This window comes from Capra hircus, chromosome 28 (assembly GCF_001704415.2).
Source record: "Capra hircus breed San Clemente chromosome 28, ASM170441v1, whole genome shotgun sequence".
NCBI lineage: Eukaryota > Metazoa > Chordata > Mammalia > Artiodactyla > Bovidae > Capra > Capra hircus.
In genome coordinates, this window is record NC_030835.1 from 2,226,257 (window position 1) to 2,239,855 (window position 13,599).

Consider the following 13,599-nt stretch of genomic DNA (forward strand, 5'->3'; position numbering starts at 1 on the left):
CAGCTGAGAACTGCTTTACAGGAGAAAGGAGAAGAGCATCAGTAAGGCCTTTGGGGCACCCTTTGTTAGTTCCTTCCTCCCTTCCTTCCACCTTGCCCAGGAACATCCTGTCCTGTATCCTGGAAACGGTAGGAAGTGGCAGGAGGTAGGAATAGACTAGGCTTTTCTGGGCAGCAGAAGGAGCTGGAGACCAGGGCAAGGTCCTATCCCAAAGCAGCGCCACGCTGGGCAAGTCACTCCACCTCCACCCGCGCTTGAGAAACTGGGGCAACAAAAACCAACCTCAGTTCTGCCCCAGCCCTGGTCGGGGGGTGTGTGCAGCTTCCTACGTGGGAGGGGGCTGAGGAAAGGAATGGTCATGCATTAGCCCCCGAGGCAGCCACCGCTTGAGATGCTCAGGGCCACCAGACTCACCAGGCCCTGGTCCTGCCCCAGCCCGGGGGCTGCCTGCACAGAAGGCCTACTGAGCCCTGTGAGCCCCAGCCGTCCTGCTGTGAACTTGACCCGCACGCAGGCTCCTGGGCAACAGGGAACGTGTGGGCAGTCTTTCTCTGTGTATGTTCCAGGAGCAGAGGTTTCCCACTCGTTTTCCCCTCAACACACAGCAAGAAATATATCTACATTACAGCATCCAATCAGCTCAGAGACATATAATTATATAAAACAAGGAAAAGTCATGAAGCAAAACTTACTTTGCTTACACGGGCCGCTCTGATATTTCCATCCTATTGCATAGTAGTCTTTCATCAAAACAAACAAAACACACCTATATGCAATGCAGTATGTGACTTAAGGGCTCAGTAATGAGTTATAGTCTGTAGCGGTTTTTTTTTTCTAAACTGTCCTAGACCAGAATCTGATCATTCCTGATCAGGCTCTGTTTGGGGTTGCCCTGTTTATAGTGAAGCTAGGTTCTCATTTGGATGGAGAAATAGAGATCCAAGGCCCAAACACAGTGACTGTTAGGGCCTGACCGGATTCACACTGTTAGGGAGAGCAGAAGAGCACCCGGGCGGTGGGTCCACAGCCAGGCCTTGCCTTTCTGCTTCACTGCTGCCTGCCTCGTTCCACACAGCACCTGGGTCTAACAGAGGAGCATTCATTTGTTAGACACGTGAACGAATGAGTGAAGGAAGCCCCCATTTACAGAGCACCTGGCATGAGACAGGCACTTTATATGCTATTTTATTGCCTCCTATTTCTTACGTAATTAGGGAGCAATTCTGCGAGGTAGAAATTACTCCTGTTTTTTTTTTTTTACAGAGGAAGACCTTGAATCCAGAGACGTTTAATACTTGGTAATGCGGAGCTTGAACCTGGGGCTGCTGGAGAGGGATAGGGTCTCTGCATCCTACGTTTAAAGAGGCACCTCCAGAAGCTTCTGCTTCAGGCTGAGAAACTGTGCTTGGCACCACCCCCCAACTCCTGGCTCTTACCCGCAGGGCTCCCTGGAGCTCATCTTAAGACCCGCAGTCACCCTATCCCCCGTCTTCTGTCCTGGGCATCCCTTTCCACCTGGGAGTCCAGCTTTGGCAGGCCACCCAGCAAGGCTTTCATTTCAGTAGATGGACACCTGACTGTTCACTTAAGAGCTGCAGAATCAGTTAGGCTTTGGAATCACTCAGTCTGAGCCTCAACCTTGTTTTTGTAACCTGGGGCTGATGGGAAGGTACAGCCTGGTCCTTGAGGAAGCCTCTATGGGCTATGAAGTGGGTGTTACAGGGGCAATTGTAACTCCACTCTGGAGAGCCTTGTCCAGAGAGGAGGCTGCTTCAGAGACTCCCAGAGGAAGAGGCACATGGGTCTGCTGGGATTGGGATGTCCCTCAGGTAACCATCCCCTCTCCAGCCTCTGGGAAGAGAGCCAGGCCATATGGGAGGACACCCCTGGAAAGCAGCCCCGAGGGGAGTCCCAGGCTTGGGCAGAGAGAAGAAGTTCCAGGAAGAGCTCCTGGAACCACAAGGAGGGCAGAGAGGCACAGGGCTCCCTCACCATCTGCAAACTTCATTTCCCCGTCCGTAAATTGGTGCCACAGGGCTGGGTGGCAAAGGCAGAGAAGCAGAGCTGCTAACTGCCATGAAGTTCACACCCACCATCTTTCTCAGGGGTCCCAACCACTGGCCAAGTCAGATAGGACCTGTGTCAAAGGAATCTGAGGTGCAGAAGCCAAGAAACAGAAAGGTTGAGCAACTTGCCCAAGATCACACAGCCAGGGAGCGGCAGAGCTGGGATTCAGACCCAAATCTCTGTGCCAAGCAGTTTTGCCCTCCTTGCGCAGCCAAGGTCGAGAAGGTTATGGGGTGGGTGTCTCCCTCTGCCTTGGTGTCCCCACAGGGTAGGAAGGGGTGGAGGTCTTTCTTGTAGCACCTCCTCTCCCCATCAGAGAACATTTGCTTTAGTAAAGCTAGAGAAGGCAACTGCTGGACACGGTGAGCATCCAGCAGGGTGCCCGCTTCCTGGCCCCTAAAGTGTCAGGAAGATACGAGTGTCCGGGCTGGGGGAGGGGTGTCCCACAGAGCCCTTTGGACTCTCTAATCCCTCCCCAACCCCATAGACACATCAGAGCCCCACTGTCCCTGGCCTTCTCCTCAGTTCCTGCTGGAGGCTAGGACGTAGAAGGGAAACGGCTGGTTGGTAAGTGACAGCTGTCTTCCCTGGATGAGACCAGCTCATCCAGGGAAGGAAAGAGAACTTCTCTACTTTGGGGACACAGTCACGGAACTGACAAGCATCTCTTCTTCTTCGCAGAGTTCCTTACGAAGTGCTTAGAGCAGTGAGACAAAGAATTTGCCATCCAGGTGATCCTTCTAAAAAAATTGAACAGTGCTCTTTAGACAGACACGATTATTTAAAACAATGACTTGAGCTGAAGTGGAAAAAGTCAATTTCTTGGAGTTCTCCTTGCTGAAATCAACAAGGAATTTCTTCTCCTCTTTTGTAAGACAGTGGTCCTTGCTTCTCAGAATGCCCTGGAGGGCTTGTTAAACAGAGTTCTGGGCCCACCCCAGAGATGCTCTCTCAGGATGTTGGGGCAGGGCTAGAGCATCCAGGGACACTTGGGACCACACTTGGAACACTGCTGCCCTAGGCCTCGAGTGATTGGAGGTTGGACCTCTTTCTGGGAGGTTGTACTGGTGAGTCATATGCTCTTGGGCCGCTTGATGTGCATGGGGGTCAATGATTGGTTTGGGCTGTGTCTGCCTGGCTTTAGGCCTGGCTCTGGGCAGGCTGTGCATATGCAGGGTACAGAGATGAATCAGAAATGCTTCCTTCTCCAAGGGACAGTTGCCTGTGGGAGGAGAACAGGCAGAGATCAGTGCCATCTGCAGGGTTCAGGATGTGGGAAGAGGGTGGTCTCTCCAGGCAGTGCTTGCTTGAAGGCAGCTGGGAAGGAGCTTTGCTGCCAGTCTGTATGCAGGCACCCAGCTGGCTTCAGCCTCAGCACCCAGCAGAGGGGAGTGGAAAGGTTAGAGTCAGACTATGGCACCCCACTCCAGTACTCTTGCCTGGAAAATCCCATGGGCGGAGGAGCCTGGTGGGCTGCAGTCCGTGGGGTCGTGAAGAGTTGGACACGACTGAGCGACTTCACTTTCACTTTTCACTTCCATGCATTGGAGAAGGAAATGGCAACCCACTCCAGTGTTCTTGCCTGGAGAATCCCAGGGACGGGGGAGCCTGGTGGGCTGCCGTCTATGGGGTCGCACAGAGTCGGACACGACTGAAGCGACTTAGCAGCAGCAGCAGCAGCAGCATGTCCCGTTTCCCAGCGCTGTGCAACCTGGGGAAGCTCCCTCCACCTCTCTGAGCCTCCCTTCATTCTCTGCAGCTGTCCTCACCTCTGTGGGCGATGATAAAGGGTAGAGATGAAAAGTGTCAAGGGCCCGGAAGAGACCTACACAGAGTGACAATTCAGTAAATGGAAGCTTACACCACTAGAGACCTTGGGTGTTTGGGAACAGACCTCCCTTAGGAGGAATTCCGTATCTATCACTGTGGTGCTGACACCCGCCAACAGGCTTGCAGCGTGAGCTCCAGCATGTCAAGACTCTAGTAGGTGCTCGCTAGATGCCGCTTGCCACGTTTCTAACCTCCAGACGGGGGCGCTATAACATAGTGCGAAGGGCGTGGACCGAGGCCAGACCTCCTAGGGCACGGTTCTTGGCTGTGCTGGTTGTGAGTGGCTCTAGGGAAACCACAAAACCTCTTTCTGCTTCAGTTTCCTCATCTGCAAAATGAGACTAACGTAATACCCGCCTTCCAGGGTCCTTGTGAGGACCCAGTGAATCCGTGTCTGTGAGGCGGCCGACACCTGGTAACTGTCGATGTCTCATCACCGTCCTCATCGTACAATCTACGCCACGCCAGGGCTAGGGGCACGAGGTCACGAGGACAATGCCTTTCCCCGACACCAAAGTGAGAGAAGCAAGCCAGCGACTGCCTAGAGCCCCCAGCGCTCGCCTGTCCTTGGAACCAGCTCGCACCTTTGCCCTCTGACTGGTTCCTCTGCCTGAGCAAACCGCTTAACTCCCTCATCTGAATGCTTATTGGCTGAACCTTAAGAGCATCACTGTTTGTATGGCGGTTGTTTCCCCTGAAAACCATGCCTGCGTCTCTTAAGCTATCACTGGAACCAATCTGAAGAAACCTTGCCTGCTAGATGAGTCAGAAAAAAACAAACAAACAAAAAAACCAGGTCATCTATGTAAGCATTCTGCATACAGAGTAACGCAGCCAGATTCCTGTGGTGAACTTGGCGGGACGCTGTGGGCAAGGAGCAGCCCTGAGCCCTTGGGTTTAGCAAGTGGGTCTGAGTTCCTGCCCCTTAATTGCTGCTAGTGCTGCATGTGACCAGGCCGCCCCAGGCCAGCGCAAGCCCAGCGGCAGCTCTCACATGACCTGGCCATTGCAGGCAGGGCTCAGAGACACGAAACTGACCACCAGACTGGGCAGAGAGTAGAGAAAGCACTGGTTGCTCAAGCGAATCTGTTTCCCCTCTGCTCTTTCTTCGTCAAGCCTCAGGTAAAGGCTTTAAGATGGGACGTGGCTAAGGTGAAACCCTTCTTTTAACTCAGCCTTGAAGTCCTCAGCAGCTCAAGCCCACCTGGGAAGGGGCCACTCAGGGACAGAAGGGACCCACTGAGGCCAGGGAACAGTGTCCAGGTGCAGAGGCCCAAAGGAACCAAGGGTTCCTACCGATGCCAGGCGCAGGCATCTCCATGGGTTCAGAAGCCCTTCACTGTGCAGTGTCTTCTCTGGGCTAGAGTTCATAGCCAAGCTGAGAATGGAGGATACGGGGACGGTTCTCTCCCCACGTCCATGGGCTGGGGTTCAGAAGGTTGCTTTCTCCTTCGATGAGAAAGAGTAGTCCGTCAAGTCCTAGGGAGAAGGCCATTTGTGGTCCATTGGCTCCTCTTGGAATCACATTTGTAGACACTCTGACAGCCGCACCTCGGAAGGGAATGCACTTCGCACCAAGCCCTCTTCAGCCCTGGGAACCGAGGGCAGCCAAGAAGCCACTCCATCTCAGCCTTGACATTGCTGCCAGTACTTCTCACTTGCGCACCGCCTCCAGGAGACGTTCGGAAGGCTAGGGATGGCCTACGCGGGGGTGGCATCTCAGCGGTGCTCCGCACATTCCATTTTGGGGCCTTGACCTGTGCGTTTATAATGAGCTTTGTCCTCTCCTTCCCACACCCTCACTCATGTCCTGCAACCCCCGGGATCAGGTAGGAACTAAGAGGTGTTTTGGGTTTTCCCAACTGACGAAATGAGACATGAGATTGCATTATAGGGCTACAGATTGGCTGGGTCTGGCGAAATGTGATTTAAACTCTCAGATGGAGATGAAACCAAGACCACTGCAGCCTGCTGGGGAAATGTCAGCACTTGTGCCTCCATCTGCTGTCTTCTCTGGAAGCCCTTTTCATCTCTCCAGTAACCCTGGGTGGATGGAATGAAGGCCTGAAAGGCGAGGAGGAAGATGGCTCAGGCCGGGCTCCCTGGCTGGCAGGTTTCACGTACTGAGATTTCTGGCATAGACTGGAGGAATAGGGCTATTTCCAGATGCGGGGCTGCCCCTTTCTGTAAGGGTCTCCTGGGCTTCCTTAGGGTCAGGAGCAAAAGGCAGAAAACACCAAATCACTTGCTGGAATCCCAGGGAAAAGACATTGGGGTGGACGCACTCTTCCTCAGGGGCCCCGGGGCCACCGGGCCTTTCCTCGCCTCCTCTGCACACCTTTGTATCCTGGGCTCCCAGGGGGTCCAGGTTCCTATACTGTTAGGACCCAGCGTTCCATCAGCCCCCGTCCTGCCAGCAGGCTACGGTCACTCCCACCCCAGTGAGCTTCTGGTCACCAGTGAGCAGGCACAATTGTTTCCCTCTCAAAGACCAGGGGGCAGATGCAGGCTGGACTTGGGTCACCCGGAGATGTCTATTTATAAACCATCCCGATAAGCACAATCTGCCCTGCTCAACCTAGGCCTTATTCCACTGCAAAGCTAATTCTCCCAGGGGCAAGCTGAACATTTCCTGTACCAGCCAGACTGGAAAGACGGGCCCCGTGGAGGGGCAAGGAGCTCCAGAGCTAGTCATTGTTTCTGCTGGGTCCAGCTCATAGGCTGGACAAGCTAGAATGCTTACTGCTGTTTGTGTGGAAAACAACCCATCTTAAGGCGTGGTACAACAGGGGTCAGCAAACATTTTCTGTGAAGGGCTGTGTAGTAAAGGTTTAGTTTTTTCCAGCCACACAGCCTGGGGCAGTTGTGAGCTTCAGCCAAAGACATTATGTAAATGAACGAGTATGGCTGCGTGCCAATAAAACTTTATTTATAAAACCAGGTGCCCAGCCCACAGCCTTGGTTTACCAACCACTGTAGTAAAGGGGACACAAATACTGGAAAATTGGACCTCACTTAACACAAACATTCGTTAATCTACCCTCCAGGACTCCTATATTTTGGGTTTTAAAAAATATTACTTCAAATATTGTTTGTTATAATTGGGCTAGATATGTTGAAAGAAAGGATTCATAATTCAGTCTTTTAAAAAATGGCCTTTATTTTCTAGGGCAGTTTTAGGTTCTCAGCAGAACTGAGCAACTAAGTGAAAACTACAGAGATTTCTCATATAGTTTCTCCCTCAGCCCCCCATGCATAGCCCTCTGCATTATCAATATATCCATGGGGGTGTTAAAAATCCTTCTTAATAACTTCTTAAGGTTAATCACGTAAGGTCTATTTAACTTTACACACGTATTCAATGTCTAAGGATCAGTTCTCCATGAGGGAGAAAAAGATACGATGATAGCTTCAGGCAAGCCCACCTGTCTGGTTGGGGACCCCTGGGGTGGAAGAACACACAGCCTGGGGGGCTTTCCCTGCTGAAGCCACACATGCTCTCAGAGTCCATGGGCCATGAGGTCCTGATGACCAAGTGTCCTCTTTGTTACAACTAGTAGGATCCTGCCTGACCCAGCAGTGGGGGACACAAGAGAGCCAGTCTCCCACCCTAGAACCTGTAAGGTTGCACCCATTTGACAACATAGCGCCCTGGACACACCCAAGACTTGTGCCCACTCAGCCATGTGGGAGCAGTGTGTCCTGAGAGATGCACGGAAGGACCAAGTCACACCCGTCTATAGCATATCCTCTGTTTCCTCATGGTGCAGACGGCAGTCCGTCACCGCGGCACATGCTGCGCATGGAGAAACTCAGCCCCGACACGGCCCTGGCCACTCACAGCGCCCTGCACAGCGCCCTGGCACAGGGTGGGCAACCTCCCAGCCCCGCCGGCCCAGAGCGCACACCGCTGCGGCCCGTGGGAGCTCGTGCCTCCCAGCCTCTGCGAGGGAACCAGACCGGCATCTGGCCCTACCTTCCACTCTCCGCAAGCCGCGCTGCTTGTTCTCCGGGCCTCCCAGGAACCGGACAGGATCCTGACTCTTCCAGCAGCCTGGCTTTGCCCAGCAGCCAAAATTTCTTCCCTTGTCAGCCAGACTGCCCAGAGATAGAGGGGAATGGATGCAAGACCCAGACCTCTTAATGTTCACAAACCTGCCCACCTGAGGAAAATCAGGGACCAGAAGCTGGCCAGACACTGGAAGCTGAGGAAGCGTACCTAAATAGAGACCCGGCCGGGGGAAACCAAATGGTGTTCTTGGTGGGGAAGAGGCAAACAGTCCCCACTGCAACACCCGCGTGGTGTCATGTAACAGTCAGATTAAACAAACAGCCTCAGCAGCTATTTTTACATCCAGATCGGCCACGGGTAATAGATAACTTGGGGAGTGAGAAATTGCTTGCCTCTTAGCCGGATCCTAACTCAGGATTCCAACTTCTATTCAGATTGATTTTTAATACTATTCTAGTGCTGAGATTCAAATAAAAATCTCCCAAGATGCAAAGGAAAACATTTGTTTAGGGAAACATTATAAACACTCGTGTGTGCCTTGGAACCAGCGCCCAGAGGCCTGCTGATGCCCCGGGGCAGAAATAGCCCGTTTCATCATCGGCTCGGAGGACCGCAGCCTGCATTCCTCGAGTAAGGAACCGTCCTGGGCTGTGCTTTTGGAGCAAAATAACATGCCTGGCTGCAGGCTGGGGGAAGGCTAGCCTGGGGTTTCAGGATGAGAGTTGCTGAAGGATGTGAAATAATCAGAGAAGAGGTAAGGTAAGTGCCCACTGCGTGAGCCTGGCCATGGCAGATGTGGTTGTTGGCAAGGCCCAGGTGCCAGGTTAGAGCTCCCCTCCTCCTCTCTGGAGGGCAGGCCTCTCCCCAGCCCTGAGGTGGGCTTATGTCTGCCTTCCCATGGCCACTTCCTATCTTGGCCTGGGGTCACCTGTTCCCCAAACTGCCCACAGACCGACCCCCCAAGACCTTTTCCAGCCCTCCTGCCTTTGCTCACACCATGCCACTTCCTGGGTTCTCTATTTACCTTCCCCCAAGCTGGCCCTGGGAGAGCACAAGAGTTTTAATGCAGGAATTTCTTTCTTTCTTTTTTTCAAGATCCTTTCTCACACTCCCCTTCCCTGGGGCCTGGGAAGGCAGAAGTGCCTGGTCCCAGACAGGTGTCCTGCTCTGTGGATGCCCAAAGCCTTTGGAAGGCTGTGTTGCACTGTACCTCTGAATCTATTTGTGGACTGCCCTGCCTGACCCCGTGGATTACTCACAGCCAGCGATCTCAGTCTCAGCCCTAACTCAAGGCCCGGTACCGCCTCCAGCCTCGAACCCACAAGTAGCAGGATCCCAGGGAGACAGGTCTATGCACTTCAGTTCAAACGAGTCACAAAGAACAGCTCCTCGTGGCCCTGCAGATGGAGTGGTCAAGACCTCCAACAAGCAGGACGATCCAGCCCTTCCTCCTCCTGGGAGCCTCTAAACTTATCTTTTGAGGACCTGTCTGTGGGGGCACCTGCTCACTGATCAGCACTCAGAGATGCTTTGAGGAACACCCACAGTGAACCCCTTGATTCTACCCACCCCACTTACCTCCCTGAGTGTCAAAATCAATGCTAGCCAACCTGAAGAATCGATTTGAGAGATCAACCAGCATTAAACAAAACAAAACAATAAATGGGATTTAGAGCGCTAGCCCCCTGTATTTCCGCCAAATCACTCAGCCTCTCTGTGCCTCGATTTGCTCATCTCTGAGATGGGCAGATGGCCTGTGCTCTGTGGGGTTGAAGATCAAATAAGCTCATGTACAGATATGCTTCTATGTTACACAGCTTCTCAAATGGTAGGCATTCACTTGTTATTTTCTTCCCTGATTTTTGCCACGTCTTCAACCATCTGTACCATCGTTTACTTATCTTTCGGTAAAGAGCATTCAAATTGACTTATTTTTTTAAAAACAGAGCTTTGGGGTCAACAGCAATACCTGAAAAATCCTGGATTTGAAGCTCTAGTTTTTTAAATCCACCCCCCCCCCACCACCACCTCAATTATACATTGGAACAAATATACAGCCAGTTTGTATGCTATCTGCTTTTGCCCCTAATCATTTTGTTCTGGATTTTAGGAAAAGTTGTATTTCTAAATCCCATTTTAAGGAGGAGTTTGTTTTGAGGAACGAGTAACCTGAGCTGAAACCATTCAACAGGGCCCCTTACTTTCCTCCCGCTCCTCAGAACGTTTCTTCCCCAGCTTACTTTTAATTCTTCACAGATGGAGAACATGACCTCATGTCTGGTTTAGGATCCTAGAAGTGGTGAGCTTTGCTGTGTGGCAGGTGCTGATGGTGTTTGCTTGAAGTGGCTGGTTGGGAAAAGAGAACTGTAAGGATGGTTCAGGAAACATTTGGGGGCAGGGCAGTGGCTGGCAGCTCTGTCAATGACGTCAGCAGGAGGGGTCGAGAGAGAACAATAAAACGCAGTTGACCCGGCAAAAGCCTGTCCTGGGAGCAGGAGCTCTCAGAGTTTGGCCTGGGACCCCATCCAGCTAGGCTGACCACAGCTGACCACTGTAGCATCTGATTTCCCCCAGAATGTGCCTCCAGCTGCCCTGTCCCAGAGACCCCATGTCTGGCTCACTCCTGGTGGGGCACTGGTGTGGACCACCCCAGGCATAAAACACAGCCAGACGACTTAGTCCAAGCTCCACCAAGAGCTCAGGGTCTGCATGAGCCACAGCTGGCATCTTTCCGGGGGGACGGGCCCAGGCAAAGTGACCACTCTCTCCCAGTCCAGGAGCTGTGAGCTGCGTGGAAAGAATGTGAATGAAGACACAATTCTAAATGTAGAATCACGAACGCTATGTGAGCCGGCTCCCTGGTCATCCAGAAAAACAAGGCCTGGTTGTACACTCTGCAAGAGCATAAATAAAGCTGTCCTCAGGCGGCGTGCTCTGGCGAACACTCCTTGCGGTGACTTCACTGCCTCCGGCTCCCCACAGAACCTCTGGAGCATCGTGGGAGCTGCCTGGCAGCACGGGTGAAAATGGCCTCACTCCTGTCTGGACGTGCGCGGTGCCACTAACTAAATCTGGGGACAGATCTGCTCTGTTCTTCATCTGTACTAGTTAGAAACACTGAGAAGCTGGTAAAGGAGGGCAATGCGGAATGGGTCCTTCAGGCCAGTTTCCACTTCTGGGTGTTTGAAGTTCACATCTCTGCACATAATGTGAGGCAGCTCCCCTGATCCTTCTGCTCTCGAGATGTGGTTGTGCTGAACAGCTTGTCCAAGTTTTGTTTTCCAGTGCTCAGCCTTCTTTAAGAGTTGTTTCCATACATGTCTTCAGGAAGTTGGTACTTTCCCAAGGCTTAATAATCACATGTATAACAATAACAGAATAATAATGCTGGTGCACACGGAAAGCCTTTGCTCTGTGGCCTGCACCGTTCTGAGCCCTTATGTAAATGGGCCCCCTGCTGTACTCTGTCTTGGGGCCCAGCACCATTTTGTTCCTTCACCGAGAATTGCTTCCTGCTGGAGAGTTAGGGAAAGATAAGAAGGGGGAACCTCTATTTGCTGAGCACCCATTATGTGGCAGGCACTGTCTGATATCTTTTCTCCCTATATGTGATGACTGTTCATGCGCCCTCTTTCCAGATGAGAACACTGAGGCTTGCAGAGGTCCTGGATGCCACATGACTAAGGTTGGCTCTGAGGACGAAGAAGAGGGTTCGTCTTCTGACCTGTCTGGACAGTAGTCCCTTGCAGGCGTCCTAGCCGCTCTAGCCAATCACTCTGTAAGCCTAAGTGCAGGGAGCACGGCTTCCTTCCATCCACCTGTTCTGCTTGCCTCCCTCTGGGGGAGAGAGTAAAGTCTGGCCAGGGCATCTCCTTGGCTACTGCTTTGTTTTGTTAACTGCGGGATTCTGTACCTGAGTGTCAGCACAGTGAAAGGGTGTCCTCAGGGCGGCTGGCAGAGTGGGGTGTCTGCAGCAGGACACTTCTCACCTTCAGACCTTTTCATCAGATGGATCTCCTTACCAGGAACTCAGAGTTAGTGGCTTTGAGAAGGGATGGGGCATGATAATGGTGCCCAGCGCAGAAGGACTGGATTTATTTGGGGGCCACTGTTTGTAACGCGTGGCTGGAAAACAGGCCACTGGCCCAGGTCACTGAAGATCCTTCCTTAGAGATGCTCCCCCGTCTGACAAACCATGGCCAGATTGGTGGCTGTCAAAGTCAGTTGAGGGCTACATGGTCTGGGAGCTCTCTTTGAGGCCTTTCCTTTGGGACTCTTGGCTTAGGACTTCACAATGAAAGATTTAAAAGAAAAACACAGAAACTGTCCTGTGAAATGAAGTAAATCCACTCTATTAAACTACTACCAAACACCAACAAAATCAGGGTGACCAGCCGAGAGGTTAGCCACTAGGAGGGACCTGGAAACGGGCCAGGAGGCGAGTGAGGGGCCAGGAGCTGGGCTCCATCTGTGCTCCTGGAGGGCGTGCTGGCGAACTTTTTCTGTAAAAGGCTGGAGAGTATATGCTTTGGGCTGTGTGGGTCAGACCGCCTTTGTCAGCGCTCTACTCAGCCATGAAAAGCAGTTAGCCGATGCTTTGTAGATGAAGAGGTGGGGTTGCATTCCAGGCAAATGTTACTTATGGACACGGAGATTTGAATTTCACGTAATTTTCACGTATCACAGAATATTCTGGCTTTGATTCTCTCTCCTCTTCAGATATAAAATCCACTCTCAGCTCACAGCCGCTACTAGACCCTGTGGGCTGTGGCCCACCAGGCTCCTTGGGCCACGGTGGGTTCTTTACCACTAGCGCCACCTGGGAAGCCCACTCTCGGCTCACAGGGCTGTGCAAAAGCAGGGGCAGATGGATCTGGGCCATGGTGTGCCAGACCTGAGCCACGCCACCCGCTTTGGTTTCCACCAACCACATGTGGCTAGTGAGTGCTTGAAACCTAGCTGGTCTGAACTGAGAAATGCTCTGAGTGTAAAATATATACTTATATTTCAAAGACTTAGTACAAAAAGCCCGCAAAAAGCTTCTTAGTAGGACTCTGTATTGAATATTGTATTGAACCAGTGCTGAAATGGTGATACTTTGAATATTTTGGCTTTAATAGAATATACTGTTAAGATTTAGCTGTCTTATATACTGTGTGTATTTTGATCCTCACAACCACCCTGGGAGGAAGCCATGCCTATCTTTTTCCAGATGGAGAACAAGGTCAAAGAGGAGAAATCCCTTGCCCCAGATCATGTAATTGGTTGTAGAGCTGGTCTCAGAATCAGGTGTCCCTGTTTTCCCAGACTGCATTGTGTCCCCCTGATGCCTTAATTATTAAGATGCTGTGGAAGCAGGGCCTTCCTGGAAGAACTGCTGCTCCCTACAATGCAGAGAGGTGATGGCTGGGTTTTGCAGAGCAGCCTGACTGTGGGGAAGGAGGATCTGGAGGCAGGGTTGAGGTGCACAGCCCCAGGGAGCCCTCTTGCTGTCCTGCACCCCTAGGCATTGCCTGCTCCCTTTTCCCCAAGCAGCAGCTGGAGAAGAAGGCTCTGGTTTCTCCTGCATCTACTTCTGGCACAGGGGAGCACAACTGTTTGACCTCAGAGCATAAGTGAGGTAAGGATCACCACTTACTCTGGCTCCAGCCACACCTGCCTCCTTGCTCTGCTTTATATTTCCCATCCTA

The 13,599-nt window shown here is 52.2% G+C and overlaps 1 protein-coding gene across 2 annotated transcripts in view; it reads right to left on the reverse strand.

Moving 5' to 3' along the window:
• Nucleotides 1-12,995, reverse strand: part of C28H10orf71 (chromosome 28 C10orf71 homolog) — a 30,400-nt gene extending 17,405 nt beyond the window's left edge. Inside the window, exon 1 of one of the 2 annotated variants that reach the window (XM_018042594.1) lies at nt 10,150-12,995. The gene's annotated coding sequence lies outside the window, so the exon portion shown is untranslated. Of the gene's footprint in view, nt 1-7,873; nt 8,117-10,149 lie in introns of those variants that run through there. The other variant, XM_018042593.1, reaches the window with a different exon arrangement.